Genomic DNA, 18645 nt, shown 5'->3' on the forward strand with positions numbered 1-18645 from the left:
AAGAGATTTATCAGCACAGTAATTCAATAATTTTTCTAAAGGGACGTTTCAGTGCGTATTTTGTTGTTAAATAAAAATTGTTTAATGCTGAATATCCATGTAATTTAATATATTACCGCGATGTGGCGATTGTCTGAATCATAATTTTTACGTGTGTCATGCTGAAAAAAGAGGTATTTGTGGAATAATAGGGAAAAAACTTTAAAGCCGTACATAGCAGCAGTGCGCTTACAGAAGATACACTGCAAAAATTTTTATACAGTCATATTAAAGTATTTGCGTGTGTCTTTTCGTAAAATCGGTAAAATGACCCCAAAACCGTAAACAGTGTTACTTAAGGTGTGACTACGTATGTCAACTTTCCCGGCGTATTAGTATATCAGATTCTTGTCGGGTTTCCAGCCGGATCAAACTGTCATCTGAGCACAATATTTCAGCGGTCCAGCTGCCCGCCATCATCAGGTGAGGAAAGCTACGCTACTCTCACCCGTACGGTATTTACAAGTCCATAATTACGCGTGTCTTCAGTGTATCCAGAAAATCAGCATTCCGTCAGTCTTCTTAAAATATCGGTGAAATTGACCACAAGTCCAATATTTATGTGTATGTTCCTAAAAATTGGTGAAACCCATTTTTACGTGTATCTTCTTAAAAAGTTTGGGAAATCAGTAAAATATCAATGAAATGTCTTCTTAAAAATTGGTAATAATTAGCCACAAAACCTTAAACAGTGTCGTACGTTGCAGAAAATATAGTTGGGCGACGGATATTCGTGAAAAATGGGCAAGTACCGCTGTGTGCTACGCTATACTGGATTTACTGACGCTACTGCTGCTTCTCCAATCAGATCTACATTGATAATGGCAATCTCAGGGACGCCAAGGTCAGTGGGGGTAGTCGTGGGGGGGGGGGGGGGGCGTGAGGTGCGGGAAACGACCAATAGCAGCACAGTGGGGCCGGGAAGATGTCATTTTTGGGTTATAAATTAGCGTAATTAAAAACGACAGATCACTTTATGCTAAATGCATTTGAACAGCTGGATAAACATGGACCAAGGCAGCCATCTTGCCTATGTCCTAAATAAACAAAACATGCAACCAACTGAAAAGTTTGTTCACATAAGCGTCATGAAATTGGGCTAGTGCAACTGGGCAGTTTGTTCACTTAAGAGAACAATACCCCCTCTGTTCCTGAACATTCATACCCCCATTACCCACGGGTACTGATCCTCTGGTGTGAGCATACAGTTGACGCCGCCTCCATGTAATACATTTTCGCAGCGGCCTAAGAATAGTGACGGAATCTCCTCTGCACAAAATCGGGAACGATCGCACATCCTTTAGGATTCCGACGGGGCACAGATATTGATGATCCGTACTCCTAGCACTGTTAGCGCCAGTCCTGCCGCTATTGGCAGGTACACCACATCCTCGCCTATTGTGCCTTTGTGCAGAAGTACCGTTGTTCTACTGCCGCAGCCTATAGTGTGCTTCATGTGTGTATCGCACCCCTAAATACCGGGAAAGCTCTCGACATATACGCCCTGCAAAAAGCCAATGTCGAGATCCGGCGTACGCAGCATGTTCTGCAACTTGACTGGCGTTCTGATTGTATGAACAATGACGGAGGCAGTTCGATTTGCCTGTCGCTGCTCATCAGTGCATAAAGTACATCAAGAGTCCTTATGTTAACTTGTGTGCCGTTGTCCGGTGATCTTGCGCGTGCACGATCGTCTTCGTCTCCTCTGTGGCAAACGTCCGGTGGACGCTCATGCTGCGGCTCGTAAGATGGCATTGAGGGCCGTTGCGGCTGAGCGGTTCTGGAACCGCTCGACCGCTACGGTCGCAGGTTCGAATACTGCCTCGGGCTTGGATGTGTGTGCTGTCCTTAGGTTAATTAGGTTTAAGTAGTTCCAAGTTCTAGGGGACTGATGACCTCAGATGTTAAGTCCCATAGTGCTCAGAGCCATTTGAACCATTTAAATTGGCATTTCACCGAAATCGATTCCATCTTGATTTAAAGATAATTTAGTGTGCTTTCCTGTATACAGTGTATTTCAGAAGGAACAGCAAAGGAACGAACAAGTGATAACAAAGGTACCTCTCCGTTGTTGAGCTGGTAGCATTTCCGACAGTTTCATCAGATTCACCGTGTAATTTTTTTAACTTGTGGATCAGTATCGCACTCATCGCCTCAGTTCCCTTGCTGAAAGTCCATCTGTGGTCCGCGTACTGCAAGACCTTCGGTACACACACCATCAGATTATTTGACTTGTCGCTCTAACGAAGTAGGCGAGTGTCAGCAATATGCCTCGTGGTCTTATCGTGGCGTGTTTATCTTCTGCCGTTAGGTCAGACGATAGAAATGCCACTTGCACGCTTAGGTTAGCAGATTGACGGTGACCAACTTTAAACAGAACTTGATCAATTTTCACACACATTTATTAAAATAATAATAAACATAGATCTTACGTAACTGGACTCTGGATGCTGTTTGCAATTGACAATCTGAAGTTCCTTTGGTCTTGGTACGTTAATCTTATTCTCACATATCTCTGATACTTGACAAAGTGTCTATACATTTCTCTTCATGGCTATGTACAGGAATATGATACTATTATTAGCCGCAGACTGAAACTTGTTGTGGCGAAATAAATAAAAAACATTTGAATTTATTGGTTTTTTTGAAATGAGGAAAACATTATGGACATAGAATTGTAACTTTAGAATTTTTGAAAGGCTTTTTTACGGATTGTATTGACTGGCTCGGATGTGGACAAATTCAGTGCTGGGTGGAATTTGCCTCTAATATAATATACCATTCCGATTAATTACGTTTTGAATTCTACGTCATTGTTGATTTAATCAGAGTTCTCACCTTAGACGTAGAATTAGTCCTTCTGCCACAATATTAATTCATCAGTTGCCATCGATGTTCTTCTCCTTGTTGACCGTGTGTACCATCTTGAGTCGGCATCGGTTCACTTCACGAAGACGGTGGAAACCAAGGAATACAATGCTACGTCGCTTTAAATAATTTTCGTAACACTTCGATACTTTTCACTATTTTTTATTCACAAGACAATAAGACTTGCTCTGCTCGTCGCACAAACCGTAATTACTAACAAGATGGCTGCCTTTCCGCACACACCAAAAATTACGTCCATGCTCCACAAGGCAACAATCGAAAGTGTCTCTTAGCTCCTTCTTGGAGTATGAAACAAAAGAGAATCCAATGTGAACATTACAAAGATTATAATCTACATGCCTCTCAATTTAATATTTGGCGCAGCCTTTAAGGTATTCTATGTCTCTGCATCGGAATGTGTCATTACATTGTCTACAGACAAATGCAGACTAATGCAGACTGTACACTCGTTATAATACCTCGCACATTCAGGTATCACTGCGCGAGTCTGATCCGCGAGGAGAAAAGGTTCTACATTAGCAGCAATCTCATTGGCTGCGTTACATATTAATACGCGGATCGGCGAAAGCAGAATTTGGTCCGTCTCTAAGGCAGCGCCATCTCGTAGTGCGGAGACGGACGAGAGCTGCGCCTGCGCTGTTGTGCTTAGCGGGGCGCGCTCTAGTGGGAAAGTTGTGTACGCGCTGACTACGCGGAACTATGTACACAACACCATCTCTCGACGTGGTTCTCGCACCAGAGTTGTTGCAGAGGTGGATGGAGGTACACTTACCAGCGGATCTCCATCTTGTAGTTCTGCTTCGTGTGGTTCATTTTGCACTGCCGTGAGGGCGCAAGAATAGCCTGTCATGTATCCAGGTTCACCATGTCGTCACTGTGTGCAGCTCCATCTGATGCGGAGTTCATCAATGAGCTGTCAGACAGCACTAGCTGTGGTTTCTTGTTTTGCTTCGGCATCGTTGTTTGTTCCTGTGGGCCTCATGTCCAGGTGTGGAAATCACTCCCATCATTCAAGTACTAAAGCTGCTGGCGGCACTACTATCAATTTCCATCTCCCTAACTGATCCCTCCCTGTATGTCAATGGTGTCGCACAGCTCCAGAGTAGTCATAGTGTACGCAACTCGTTCCTGGGTGGCAGTCTCTGCTGCAGATGGTTGCTGCAAACTGTCGGGAAGCTGGAGCTTGTCAGTCTTCTGGACAGTGTCTGTTCAGAGTGCGTCAAGATATATTAGTGTCAGGGTGATGGTATGGACGTAGACCCAGGTTCGTCTGTTGGACCTTGCACAATCCTCCGCTGCACGCATTCTAAATGGATACGGCCTTCCTTCCTGCATTCAGAGCATGTTTTGGGTTGCCCATCACAGATGAGAATTGCCCTGCATTTGTCGATGAACAAATAGGAAGTTACGTGTTGTGTCGATCTACACACATCAAAAAAAGTTTTGTATTACCTCGGTTCCGAGAGTTCCAGAACCTGTACAGAAAATTGGAATAGAGATCAACATAAACATCATTCCCGCCATTTTTATTGCTCATGAAAACCACACATTGCATGTTGTACCACCATACAGCGAGACCTTCATAGATGGTGGGCCAGATTGCTGTACATACCGGTACCTCTAATACCTAGTACCCCGTCCTCTTGCATTGGTGCATGCCTGTATTCGTCGTGGCATACTATCCACAAGTTCATCAAGGCACTGTTGGTCCAGATTGTCCCACTCCTCTACGGCGATTCGGCGTAGATCACTCAGAGTGTTTGGTGGGTCACGTCGTCCATAAACAGCCCTTTTCAATATATCCCAGGCATGTTTGATAGGGTTCATGTCTGGAGAACATGCTGGCTACTCTAGTCGAGCAATGTCGTTATCCTGAAGGAACTCATTCACAAGACGTGCACGATGGGAGCGCGAATTGTCTCCATGAAGACGAATACCTCGCCAGTATGCTGCCGATATAGTTGCGTCTTCCATGACCATCAGCGGCGTACGTCGGCCCCACATAATGCCACCCCAAAACAGCAGGGAACCTCCAACTTGCTCTACTGGCTGGACAGTGTGTCTAAGGCGTTCAGCCTTACCGGGTTGCCTCCAAACACGTCTCCGACGATTGTGTGGTTAGGCATATGCGACACTCATTGGTGAAGAGATCGTGATGCCAGTCCTGAGCGGTCCATTCGGCATGTTGTTGGGCCCATCCGTTCCGCGTTGCACTGTATCGTGGTTGCAAAGGTGGACCTCGCCATGGACGTCGGGAGTGAAGTATCATGCAGCCTATTGAGCACAGTTTGAGTCGTAACACAACGTCCTGTGGCTGCACGAAAGCATTATTCAACATGGTGGCGTTGCTGTCAGGGTTCCTCCGATCCATAATCCGTTGGTCGCGCTCATCCACTGCAGTAGTAGCCCTTGGGCGGGTTGAGCGAGGCACGTCAGCGACAGTTACTGTCTCTCTGTATCTCGTCAATGTCCGAACAACATCTCTTTTGTTCAGTCCGAGACCTCCTTCATGGTGGAATGACTGGAACTGATCGGCTGTCGGAACCCCTCCGTCTAATAGATACTGCTCATGCATGGTTGTTTACATCTTTGGCCGGGACTGTGTCTGTGATACAATATTCACTGTCAACAACGTCTATCTTCAGGAGTTCTGGCAACCGAAGTGATGCAAAACATTTTTTTGATGTGTGTATTTTGATCTGTCTCACCCCACTGAGAATGACGTAGGTACTGAAGTTCGCCCATTTTTCCTCCGTTGGCTAATCATTCTTCCATACAGACATAGTGTATGAGTCTCAAAGTCAGACGAAACATCGAAGGGGAGTTTAAACATGCATATGCTTTGTAATCCCAGTCTTGGTTGATGAACAGTTACCACGCCAACATGTCTGTCAGAGTGATGCAATATGAGATCATGTTAGTATCCCGAATGATTTTGTCACACACAACGACGTTAATTAGTTCTACGAAAACTACACTTGTCGCTATGAAGAGACGTATTCCACTACGATAATTAAGTTTAACCTCCTCCTGTAGAAAGCAATCAGATCCATAGGCACATTCGTTCGAAAAGAAAATCTTGAGTGTTGGCTTTTGGTATGCATGTGCCGTTCTATATTGGTTGCCTCAGAACCTGAGTAAGCTGAATGGGTAAACAACCGCACACACACGAGCTCCGCCAGGACGTAAACAGACATCGGTGCCACAGCCGGCCGGAGTGGCCGAGCGGTTCTAGGCGCTACAGTCTGGAACCGCGCGACCGCTACGGTCGCAGATTCGAATCCTGCCTCGGGCATGGATGTGTGTGATGTCCTTAGGTTAGTTAGGTTTAAGTAGTTCTAAGTTCTTGGGGACTGATGACCTCAGAAGTTAAGTCCCATAGTGCTCAGAGCCATTTGAGCCATTTTTTCGGTGCCACACCACTGCTGAAGGCAGACTGCTGCTAGACCACCAGGTAGGACGTTAATGTGATGACTCGGTAATATTCATATCTGCCAGCAGTTGTCTTCTATGGAGATGTGATTGTTGCGTTCTTCTTGAAGTCTGAGGCTATTTCATATACCTTGTAAACAGAGTGAAAGTTTTTTCATGCTACGTACTCTCGAGGATGTGAAAAATTCTGATTGAACGTCGTCTACTTCAGCTGCCTCGTTTACACTTGGCTCTTTCAGTGCTCCGTCAAGTTCTTCTCGTAGTCTCCCATCTCATGTCCATCTACTTCCTCTCATTTTTCCATAATAATGCCTTGAAGTTTCTTTTCTCAACGTAGCCGTTCTACATTTCCTATACATTTTTCAGCCTTTTCTTCTTTGCTTAGTATTGGCTTGCAATTTTAATTCTTGATGTTCGACACAACTACAATAGAAAATAAAAACAGTAAAGCTAGTACTAGTTGCTGATCCTTCGACTAACGTCGTGCTGCAATTCAATTAAGAACACCCATACGAGTCATACGAGATGACCTCTTTGATTATTTTGTTATTTTCAGTTTAAGCCTCCATCTCATGACTTTCTTTGCGAAACCAGTTTCAGTGAAAAAAATATCTTGGGGTAGGGTCTGACACATAAACTACTATTTAAGAGGTTGAACACAGAAATTTTGATTTAATTTTGATTTATTCCACATTTTAGGTTTGTTGGCATAAAACAACAAATTGAAAAATTGATTAATTATTAATAGTTCAGTTACAGAGGCATGGAAACATAATCTGTGCTCTCATTAAGTACTATTTTACCTGGTAAAAATCTAGCTACATGTGATCTAAGACAACGGCTATGCACTTAGCAACACCTGGAAGAGTGCACTGGATAAAGAAAAATCGCAGAGGAAAACTTTCCGCACTTTACCTCCTGATTCAAGGGATGGCGCTGCAAGCAATGCGGGATAGAAACTACATCTATGGAAGTAGAGGGCACCCTTTCACTACGCGCCATATCGCTGTTTCTATGACGTATCCGAGCCAATCAGAAGCCGTCCTTTGCATATAAAAGTGGGAGTCTCGCTAGTTTACGCCGCCTTCTCCAGAATGACCTTGACCTTTTTGCTGCATGGTGTAACCAGTGGCTCCTGAAAATCAATCCTTCCAAGACCCAGGCAATCATCGTAGGTCGTACCACTCGCTCCTTCCGGCTCCTGGATTTCTCCCTTACCGTCTGCGCCCATCGTGTCCACCTCTCCCCCACCCTCACCTACCTTGGCCTCACCATTGACTGTCACCTCACCTGGATCACTCATCTCCGCTCCATCCAATCCAATGCCCACATCCTCCGACTCCTCAAACTCCTCTCTGGCTGGACATGGGGGTTGCACCCCTCCACCATCCTCCACACCTACAAATCCTGAATCCATCCCATCCTCTGTTATGCCAGTCCCGCGTGGGTATCTGCCTCCCCTAAATTCTATAAGTCCCTCCAGATCCTGGAGTGTCATGCACTCCGCCTCGCCTTCCGTATACGCCTCCCGTCCCCCACATGGGTCCTCTATGACCTGATTCCTTTCACCCATCTGCTCCTATTCCTCGAACATATCCGCATACTCTACACCTCCCGCCGCCTTGAACCCCCTCACCCCCTGGTTGCTCCTCTCCAACCTCCGCCCTCTGCTGTGCCTTCACTGTTGTGTCCCCCCTACCCTCCATCTCTACACCCTTCATCTCCTTTCCCAAGGTGGCTTCCACCAACTGCCCCTCCAATATGATGCCCTCTCTCCCTCCATTTATCCCTCCTTTCAACTATCAACTATCCTCATCCCCCCCTCCTTTCCTCCATCCTTTTCCTGGGCTCCCTCTCCCCTCGTTTCCATCCTTTTTTCCCCACCTACCCTCTCTCTGCCCCCCCTTCTCTCCCTCGTCCTTTTGCATTTCCCTCCTCTGCCCTTTCCCATTCCCTCTCGCATCTGCCCTGCCCCTGCCCCCTTATGAGTCCTTTGGTTCCCCCCATTTCCCCCCTCCTTGTTTCCCCCCCCCCCCCTCTCATCTGTCCAGGGCCCCCCCTCCCATCGGCCCTTGGCTATTGTGTGTCATCTTTGTGCCGACATTTTAGTGAAGTGTTTACAGTGAGTGTTCCGTGTTGTGTGTCTTGTCCGAAGTGTTGCGAACGGACATCATACTGCCGCTGGGTGTGATTTTTATATCTCTTGCGAACAGAAACCAGACTGTCGCCATGTTTTTTAATTGTCTGCCTACTATGTTACCTGTCTACTTCTTGTGTATTTTCTTAGCTTTGCCAACCCTTTGCTTTATGTTTTAACTTTCCCCAATTTTCCGCCGTTTTACAATTTAAGTCACCGTTTTATCACCTGCTTTTATTGTTTCTTATCTGCTTCTTACGTTTTAAAAGGTCTGTAGGCTGCAGAGCAGCGTAATAAGCTGCTGCCAGCCCGCCCCCTTCGGGGGAATCGAAATTCAATAAAGGAAAAGAAAAGATAGTTTACGACAGTCAGTTTTAGCCCTGACGACGACCATGGAGGTAGTGGTCGAAAGTTTTATCCTGAATTGACGCGGCATGTACACCGAGAGATTTTTATTCAAGAAATACGTCGAGAAAGACTTCGTAGCCATATGTGATCTAAGTGGCCGAAATAATTCACTCTTTCAGCTGCTTTCGCATGCGTTTACATACACTCGGACCTTTAGCAGAGATTATCGATTTTCAGCTGTTTCCGCCAACATAATGACGCTAAATACAGTCTAGCTCGATGCAGCCAGTCTTTGTATGTTGCCAGATGGTAATATCATGCGTATACGAGTGATTTCCTTAACATTGTATGTAAATTTGTTGTTTGTTCGCAAATGGCAACACCATGGTATACACGATTAATACCGATTTCCACTTACATTCCGGCGAATACTTTTATTACCATACTTTGTTACTGGTGGTGGTCAGCAAGCTCATCGCAATGACACGCGAATGGATGTCGTAGCGAAACGCTTTTCAGCGCTACACCTCTCTATAACTTTTAACAAAGCTAATTCGTAACAATCACGCAACAATAACGTCACAGGCAAAGCAAACACACTACACAAGCGGATACAATGAAACGCTGTACAGAGAGGCCACAGAAAGAAAAAGCCTCAGGAACTTCAATAGGAAGGAGGAGGGCGTGAAATTGAATGACAATGACATATGGAGTGCGGTGCTGAAGACTATGTGTACCTGTCTTCCATCGTGGTTTGTTACCAGCCGCGGACGACGACAATCGACAACGCCTAACTGCGCTCGGGTACTCAAAACGTGACGTCACGCAGCTGCTCGGGTGCACACGTAAACGGAATTTGCTGCAGCCGGGAGCGAGCCTGGGTCTGAATCGGAAGCTCAGAGAGGCTACGATCTTCCTTGAAAGTTTATATTAAAACAGCTTATATTAAATAGAGCTGGAGGAATTTCTTCATTTTTAATTTGAATTTATACCAGCTGACGTCCCACTGTCCTCCATTTCAGCTATGAATGTCCGAAGATTCCTTGAAAGTTTTCTCCGCAGATGGGGACGAAACATCGGGTTTTAATGTGAAATCCATTCGACCTCGACATAGCAAAAAAATGGTTCAAATGGCTCTGAGCACTATGTGACTTAACATCTGAGGTCATTAATCCCCTAGAACTTAGAACTACTTAAACCTAACTAACCTAAGGACATCACACACATCCATGCCCGAGGCAGGATTCGAACCTGCGACCGTAGCAGTCGCGCGGTTCCGAACTGAAGCGCCTAGAACCGCTCGGCCACCAGAGCCGGCTCGACATAGCAGCCATGAATATTTTATTAATAGTGGAAACAAACACTGCACGTCAGATCAACACCACCTGGAGACTGGACCAACCAATCGTATCGTGACGTCACTGCCAAGCGGCGATCGTAATATACAGCAGCCACACCAAAAGGTGTGGCTTGTAAAATTAGTGATTTTCGAGTTGATACTTGAATGAGATTAGTTAACAGAGAGAAGGAATATATCTGCTTATGGTGGAAATGAGGCAAAAACAATTAAGAACGCATAACTACTATTAATTTCTTGCATAGCATCTACAACATGATTAGCACATTTGTAAACGAAACTGCTGACGTCTTTGAAAAAAAAAGCGTTAGTTTCGCGTTTATGAACTGTTAGGATCTCATGGGTATTATTAATGGAGCGTACACTAGTTGCCCGACATGTTTCCTAATAATATTTTCATACAGTAACACTGGATCATGCACATCACAATCGGTTTTATTCTCACAGTTTTCCGTTACCAACACAACATCACGAACAAATTCAGTGACCAGAATTTTGTTGAATGAAACTCCTTTTGAACAGACCTGCACTTTCAAATGATTATCAATCACTTAGTAATGGGGGTGCACAGATAGGTCGTTACACACACTCTTCATTCACTATTTTCACCCATTCTTCTGTAAAGATACTGCATTAACCTCGTCTTTCACTCCCTGAATGCTGTTAAATGGAATTCTTTTTAAATACTCATTACGGCCGGCTACACTAATGTTGGTGCTCTTCTGCAGTACTGCTGCCTGTAAACTGCTTCTTCTGGTCCCTCTGCGGATGGTCGTCCAGCTAAAGACAGGTATGCCGAGTAGATCTGAAAAATGCATGGCACGGCATTTGACGTAAGCCATGGTATTGAAAGTGGAGCAGCTGTGGTTTCTCCGTCTGTGGCTGATACTTCCCAGACACACCTGAAAAGACCAGTGAAGTACATTAATCATAACATATTCAAGCCAAGTGATTCGACAAATAATAATGTACCACAATCTAAAACATGCATTAATAAATTATATTCAAAACATAACTTACTACTGAATTATTAGTAACTGTGAGATCCTGCCTTGGGATTGAATGGAGCTATTGCTGTCGCATTACGTCGTCTTTAGACAAAATTGAACACATGAACCTTGTTTCCTCCTGTGTGATTTCCATTAGCCTTTGGCGTGCAATAATCTTAATGAAGATGAAACTTTGTAAACGTACTGTATGTTATGCTGCGTTAAACTCACACAAAGAGAACTTAGCAACATACAGTATGATTTTTGAGTACTTAAATAACAGTCTCGTAACAATTACAAAGCACAACAACTTTTTGCGACTAAGACGTAGTTGAAAAACCACAAGATAGCTGTTTCCTTTCGACGCTTCTCGCTGACGTAACAATTTTGAATTCCCGCAGTTATTCGGCGTTTCAGTATATAGGGTATTTCACAATTCATGTCACAAGCTTCTAGAGGTTGTAGAGACAGCTTAGTAGATCAGGTTTTCCATAGGAATCCATAGGAAGGAAGAAGGAAGGAAGAATGGGTTTAGCTTCCCGTCAACATGGAGATCATTAGAGACGGAGCATAAGCTCTGACTGAGTCAAAGGAACCATCCCGGCATTTGCCGGAGCGGTCTAGGGAAATCAAGGAAAATCTAAATCTGCATGGCCGGACGCGGGTTTGAAACATTGTCCTCCCGATTGGAGAGTGCACTGTGCTGACCACTGCCCCATCTCGCCAGGCCAAAGTTACGCGCGCCAACACCCGTAAATGTATGTATATATACAGAGCGATTCCGTGATGATGTTACAGACTTCACCGTGACACAAGGACAACGATTCCGCAAACTGCTGCAGATTTCAATGCTGGGTCATCAACAACTGTCAACGTGCGAACCATTCAACGAAACATCATCGATATGGGCTTTCGGATCCGAAAGTCCCATCCCGTAGCCTTGATGACTGCACGACACAAATCCTTACCCCTCGCCTGGGCCCGTCAACATCGACATTGGACTGTTGATGACTGGGAACAAGTTGCCTGGTCGGACGAGTCTCGTTTCAAATTGCATGAACGCATGGATCCTGCATGCTGGTGGATGTTCTATAAAGGAGTGGGGCGTGTTCAGTTGGAGTGATATGGGACCGCTGATGCCTCTAGATACGACTCTGACAGGTGACGTACATAGGCATGCTGTCTGATCACTTGCATCCACTCAGGTTCGTTGTGCATTCCGACGGACTTGGGCAATTCCAGTAGGACACGTCCAGAACTGCTAAAGAGCGGCTCCAGCAACACTCCTCTGAGTTTACTTTCGCTGGCCACTCTCCAGGTGTGAACATTATTCAGCATCCAGAATGATATTTTCACTCTGCAGCGGAGTGTGCGCTGATATGAAACTTCCTGGCAGATTAAAACTGTGTGCCGGACCGAGACTCGAACTGGCGACCTTTGCCTTTCGCGGGCAAGTGCTCTACCAATTGAGCTACCCAAGCACGACTCACGCTCCGTCCCCACAGCTTTACTTCTGCCAGTACCTCGTCTCCTACCTTACAAACTTTACAGAAGCTCTCCTGCGAACCTTGGAGAGCTAGCGCTCCTGAAAGAAAGGATATTACGGAGACATGGCTTAGCCACAGCCTAGGCGATGTTTCCAGAATGAGATTTTCACTCTGCAGCGGAGTGTGCGCTGATAAGAAACTTTCTTTCTTTCAGGAGTGCTAGTTCTGCAAGGTTCACAGGAGAGCTTCTGTAAAGTTTGGAAGTTAAGAGACAAGGTATTAGCGGAAGTAAAGCTGTGGGGACGGGGCGTGAGTCATGCTTGGGTAGCTCAGTTGGTAGAGCACTTGCCCGCGAAAGGCAAAGGTCCCGAGTGCGAGTCTCCGTCCGGCACACAATTTTAATCTGCCAGGAAGTTTCATTATTCACCATATCTGGGATGCCTTGCAATGTGCTGTTCAGAAGAGATCTTCACCCCCTCGTACTCTTACGGATTTATGGACAGCCTTGCAGGATTCATGGTGTCAGTTCCCTCCAGCACTACTTCAGACATTAGTCGAGTTCATGCCACGTCGTGTTGCGGCACTTCTGCGTGCTTGCGGGTCCCCTGCACTGTATTAGGTAGGTGTACCAGTTTCTTTGCTCTCCAATGTATTTCCTGTATTAAACGTAGAAATCGAACAAAGATTGAAATATTTTGACTCCCTCGGTTTTAAGATACATAGGATCAAAATATTAAATTAAATAGGCAAAGAAAAGATGACTTAATCTGCCCAATGTTCGCTGCTTTTCTCGAAAAGTGATGAGTGGTTGACTATCACAAAAAATCTTCCGTATTCTCACGGCTGCAAAATACTAACGCGAATTCTTTACAGACTAATGGAAAAACTGGTAGAAGCCGACCTCGGGGAAGATCAGTTTGGATTCCGCAGAAATGTTGGAACACGTGAGGCAATACTGACCCTACGGCTTATCTTAGAAGATAGATTAAGGAAAGGCAAACCTACGTGTCTAGCATTTGTAGACTTAGAGAAAGTTTTTGACAATGTTGACTGGAATACCCTCTTTCAAATTCTGAAGGTGGCAGGGGTAAAATACAGGGAGCGAAAGGCTATCTGCAATTTGTACAGAAACCAGATGGCAGTTATAAGAGTCGAGGGACATGAAAGGGAAGCAGTGGTTGGGAAGGGAGTGAGACAGGGTTGTAGCCTATCCCCGATGTTATTCAATCTGTATATTGAGCAAGCAGTAAAGGAAACAAAAGAAAAATTCGGAGTAGGTATTAAAATCCATGGAAAAGAAATAAAAACTTTAAGGTTCGCCGATGACATTGTAATTCTGTCAGAGACAGCAAAGGACTTGGAAGAGCAGTTGAACGGAATGACAGTGTCTTGAAAGGAGGATATAAGATGAACATCAACCAAAGCAAAACGAAGATAATGGAATGTAGTCGAGTTAACTCCGGTGATGCTGAGGGAATTAGATTAGGAAATGAGACACTTAAAGTAATAAAGGAGTTTTGCTATTTAGAGAGCAAAATAACTGATGATGGTCGAAGTAGAGAGGATATAAAATGTAGACTGGCAATGACAAGGCAAGCGTTTCTGAAGAAGATAAATTTGTTAACATGAGGTATAGCTTTAAGTGTTAGGAAGTCGTTTCTGAAAGTATTTGTATGGAGTGAAGCCCCATGTATGGAAGTGAAACATGGACGATAAATAGTTTGGACAAGAAGAGAATAGAAGCTGTCGAAATGTGGTGCTACAGAAGAATGCTGAAGATTAGATGGGTAGATCATATAACTAATGAGGAGGTATTGAATAGAATTGGGGAGAAGAGGAGTTTGTGGCACAACTTGAGTAGAAGAAGGGATCGGTTGGTAGGACATTTTCTGAGGCATCAAGGGATCACCAATTTCTTATTGGAGGGCAGCGTGAGGGTAAAAATCGTAGAGGGAGACCAAGAGATGAATACACTTAGGGTCCACAGCTCGTGGTCGTGCGGTAGCGTTCTCGCTTCCCGCGCCCGGGTTCCCGGGTTCGATTCCCGGCGGGGTCAGGGATTTTCTCTGCTGTGATGACTGGGTGTTGTGTGATGTCCCTAGGTTAGTTAGGTTTAAGTAGTTCTAAGTTCTAGGGGACTGATGACCATAGATGTTAAGTCCCATAGTGCTCAGAGCCATTTGAACCATTTTAGCCAATAGACTAAGCAGATTCAGAAGGATGGAGGCTGCAGTAGGTACTGTGTGATGAAGAAGCTTGCACAGGATAGAGTAGCATGGAGAGCTGCATCAAACCAGTCTCAGGACTGAAGACCACAACAACAACAACAACAATTCTCTTATTGACTGGAATTTTTTGAAATGCTGCTCAAAAATCATGTTCTAATCGGGGATCTTACCACTATTTGGATATTACGAACAGTCAGTGGTAAAGAGTGAAAACTGAGGTTGAAGGACTCTATTTTTCGTGTTAATCTGTTCGTTTACAAGGGCTACAAGTAGATAAAAGCATGTTGTGTAGAGACAAGCAGCAGATCAGCTACTTTCTATTTTTATTGCAAACTATGAATGAACTGTTAAGTTTTAATTTTTCTCCTTATATAACGTCACAAATTCATTGTGGCTCCTTCCCTTTTTAATCTTTTAAAGCAAATTGAACTTTGTAGTTACTGATACTGCACACCGTAAAAACTTCCATACTAGGAGCGGTGTCACACCGTAACACAACTGACAACCAAAGACGACAGTGAGAACTATGCACCATACAGAACAAATAGGACCAAACTTGTTCACTGCAGGTACACACGTACCATCTAGCAGGTCAGTTACATGGTAACGGGTGCATTACTGTGTCAGCAATCCTGTATCAGTTCTTATGACATCTACTTGTAGCTCATTTTTGTCGGCATTGTTATTGAAACAGCGCTTTCCCCATTTTATATTATAACGCAATACTTCAAAACAATGCAATTGTTAGGAATAAAATTCTCGTACTTTAAAAAAAGGTTTATTTAAAGACGAAACATTTTAGCACTGCTGCAATGACTGATGTTCAGGTTTTTTACTCTCTTATCAGTAAAAAATTAAAAAACCCGTTACAACGGAGAGCAGACAAATATCGGAAAATACCGGTTACTCAGAACTAAAATACCAGTGTCTGTTTTAACCGGTCTGTTTTCAAAAAAAAAAAAAAAAAATGTTCAAATGGCTCTGAGCACTATGGGAGTTAACTTCTGAGGTCATCGGTCCCCTAGGACTTAGAACTAGTTAAACCTAACTAACCTAAGGACATCACACACATCCATGCCTGAGGCAGGATTCGAACCTGCGACCGTAGCGGTCGCGCGGTTCCAGACTGCAGCGCCTAGAATCGCTCTGCTACTCCGGCCGGCTGTTTTCCCATCCCTATGACGAACACCATCTACACGATGTTTCACAACTCATCTTGGATTCTTGTACAGGTTGTAGGGACCACATAGTACATCAACTTTTAGATGGAAACTCATGTCCGGAACGTCATCCAACAACGCCACAGAGCCTCAAAGTAATAGGCGCCGGCGCCTGTAAATGAATGTATGTACAGGGTAATTCCGTGATGATGTTACAGACTTTATAGCATGGTGGAGAAGGATAAATGTATCAATTTGAGGTAAAGGTCACTGTACCGGAAGCGAACCAGTCGAGAGCAATGAGCGAAAACCGTTGTGATACCAGTGCCGTGGAATACATGTACCGATAGTGTTGTTTGGAAATTTGTGGTAAGGTCTTATGGGACCAAACGGCTGAGGTCATCGGTCCCTAAGCTTACACACTATTGAATCTATCTTAAACTAAAGACGAGACACACACCCATGCCCGAAGGAGGACTCGAACCTCAGACGGGGGCAGCCCGCGAACCGCGACAAGACGTCCTTGACCGCTCAGCTACCCCGCGCAGCGGTACTATCGTTGCTAAGATTGTAGGATAGGCAACTTCTCAGAGGTCGTAGAATGGATCAAAAACAAGGGAAAGATATCCGGTAAAAATTCGGTCTAAAATACATACCTGAGGACTTGTTTATCTTCGATACTGCGAAACATATCTCCTCTATTGAACAAGTGCAAATAGCTCTTGAGGTATACAGTTAAAGACCATGTTTGTTGGGCATTTTTTCCTTGTTTTTTGGCCCGCATTTCGTGGTCGTGCGGTAGCGTTCTCGCTTCCCACGCCCGGGTTCCCGGGTTCGATTCCCGGCGGGGTCAGGGATTTTCTCTGCCTCGTGATGGCTGGGTGTTGTGTACTGTCCTTAGGTTAGTTAGGTTTAAGTAGTTCTAAGTTCTAGGGGACTTATTACCACAGCAGTTGAGTCCCATAGTGCTCAGAGCCTTGTTTTGGTCCATACTACCACCTCTGGAAGTCGGCTACCTTACAGTCCTAGCGACAACAGTACCAGTACATTTATTCCACTGTCCGATATGGCAGAACGGTTTTCACGTATCTTTCGGCTCCCTCATTTCCGGTACAGGGCCCCTTACCTCCAATTGATAGTTCTCTGCCGGCCGCTGGTGGCCGAGCGGTTCTGGCGCTACAGTCTGGAACCGCGCGACCGCTACGGTCGCAGGTTCGAATCCTGCCTCGGGCATGGGTGTGTGTGTTGTCCTTAGGTTAGTTAGGTTTAAGTAGTTCTAAGTTCTAGGGGACTTATGACCTCAGCAGTTGAGTCCCATAGTGCTCAGAGCCATTTGAACCATTTGATAGTTTTCTCTTCTTCATCTGTTTTCAACGGTTTTAATAGTCAGTAAAATGTTGTTGAAAAACAGGTTGTTTCAGCGATAACGGCCATCCCTAGGTGGTCAGACACGAAGGTCAGGCACGTACAGTGTAAGACGTCGTGGTCTCCTGACCTTCATTACTTACATATTCCGCCCTCACAATCATATTCCGCACATCAAGACGCTTTATTCGAACCCAAACTCGATAAGATAAAGTCAATGTTGCATGAATTCATGTAAACGATATGCAATTAACAAGTAAGCGCACCGTGGTTGAAATACTCGAGGCTGGCGTACACACATACATTCCAGACACGACGGTCACAGAAGCTTTTAGTTCGGGAGAGAAACCGCACAATGGGACGCCGGTCCCTTCAGAGGATGACCCAGCCTATGTCGGCCGGTGACCGCCCGTGTAGCAGACAGCGTGGGCCCGAGTGAAAGGGGGAATGACCCCATGTTTGGCTTAAAAGCAAATTCCGCTACATTGTGTGGGAGCTGCCAGCCTACGCATTCTTTACACATAGTACGCAGTTTCAGAGATTTTCATAGGAAGACAGCAAACGTCAAACGCCAATGCTACAGGTTCCCGGATTGGTCGCCTTAAACAAAACGTCATTCTCCCATTTTAGAAGAGCAATGCTGATTGGCAGACGATATTTCTGGCGCCTTGAGCTGAAGGAATAATGGAAGAGACCGAAAGATATACCCCTTCATGTCTGGCGTGGAGAGGCGCTGTTCCATTGTCGCTCTTGGAGCGAGGAACAAGTCTCTCCTCAGTACTTCACTGGGAGAGCACCTCTGTCGAGACCGAACCGAAGTGCTACCCTATATTGAGTCCTTGCAATTAAGTGTTCTTCACTGTGTTGGCCGACACACTTATTGTGCGACGTGAATGGACAGAGTTATAGTTAAACGCCTGCGAGCGAATTTTGAGTGGCATTGCGGTGGACTGGTTATCTGACCAGTGTATAATGCCAATAGTTAGACTAGGGGCGAATAGGAATCCTTGACTTCATCAAGGCATAGGGAGAGTTTGATTGGCGAAGGTCAATCCAGATAGAACGAGAGTTATCTTATTTGTCAGCAGCGAGCGGCGCAGACAGCAGTCATCGCAGCTTGCGGTATTGTGCGCTGCAGCTATTGCGAGCCCCATATTTCATCCACAACAGTACACTTCACTGCATTTCACACGCGACAGCCTCGACTGTACCTA

The sequence above is a fragment of the Schistocerca nitens genome, chromosome 10, assembly GCF_023898315.1.
Source record: "Schistocerca nitens isolate TAMUIC-IGC-003100 chromosome 10, iqSchNite1.1, whole genome shotgun sequence".
NCBI lineage: Eukaryota > Metazoa > Arthropoda > Insecta > Orthoptera > Acrididae > Schistocerca > Schistocerca nitens.